This window comes from Ostrinia furnacalis, unplaced genomic scaffold (genome assembly GCF_004193835.3).
Source record: "Ostrinia furnacalis isolate ACB-3 unplaced genomic scaffold, ASM419383v2 OfSCF2046, whole genome shotgun sequence".
In the NCBI taxonomy this organism is placed as follows: Eukaryota; Metazoa; Arthropoda; class Insecta; order Lepidoptera; family Crambidae; genus Ostrinia; species Ostrinia furnacalis.
This window is the reverse complement of record NW_021132285.1, coordinates 3795-4905: the sequence shown is the minus strand read 5'-3', so window position 1 is coordinate 4905 and position 1111 is coordinate 3795.

Here is a 1111-nt window from a genome sequence, read left to right as displayed (position 1 = left end):
CTCAGCAATAAAACTACCTATGTCATAAAGAAACCTTTTATTTAATCGTTTCTTATACTATCATTGTTTTCGCATTTAAATATTAACAACCTTTATACATAACATTTAAACAAATCTCAAGTGCTCACTCGATAGTCGTTTATTATTTCTGTAAGTATGTAGGGGAAAGTAGTACGAGTTGATCCCCTGGGGTAAGATGATCTTTCGCGATTGTGCTGAAACCACTAACCTCATTTAGTTTCTTTCACTGGTAAAACATAGCTCTGGACACATCCCCGCGTCAGTCAAATCGTAATGGTGGCGTGAGCGATACATCGAATTTGACGAGAAAAAAGAAAAATTGTGTACTTCTGATCTAAAATAGGCATGACTTTGAGCTTATGTTACTTTTATTCAAACAATGTTAAATGTAATTACTGTTGTCGTTAGGCTTTCTATTATGTTAAATTTTAATATTTTGGCCATAAAAACGTAGCCGCGTACTTGTAGATTATTTTAGCAAATATTTAACAAAAAGTNAAAAGTTTTCAAGCGATACCAAGGGTGAAGGATGGATAAAATGTTATGCATGTGGAAAATGGGGCCATAAAGCATGTGCTGGGGTAGAGGGTGATGAAGCAGGTGAATTTATTTGTGATATATTCAACACAGCTCCAGCCAAAAAGCGTTTCAATTATTTAAACGCTTTTTAGCAGGTACTAAGAAAGAATCAGTTATTTTCGTTATTTAATTCGTAAATGTTTTTCTTTTCTAACTTTTTAACGATTTGTTCGCATAATTAGGTACTCCGAAAGGATTATAACCAGAAAAGAATAGATCATAGAATAGAATTATAGGGATCATCTTACCCCTACCTGGGGGATCATCTTACCCACAGGGGTGTACAAGATGATCACTTTGTAAGGTTTTGCAAAAAATGAAATATTTTAATGAAACCTCAATTAATTTATGGTTTTGAGTATGAGGAAAGTTGGATAGATAAATATACTAGTAGTAATCGTCTTTATTTTTGGTTTACCTTGAAAAATATGTATTTTACAGCGATTCCCGCTTAAGGGGATCATCTCGTACTACTTTCCCCTAGTATTTGAAATTGTAAGATAGTTAATAT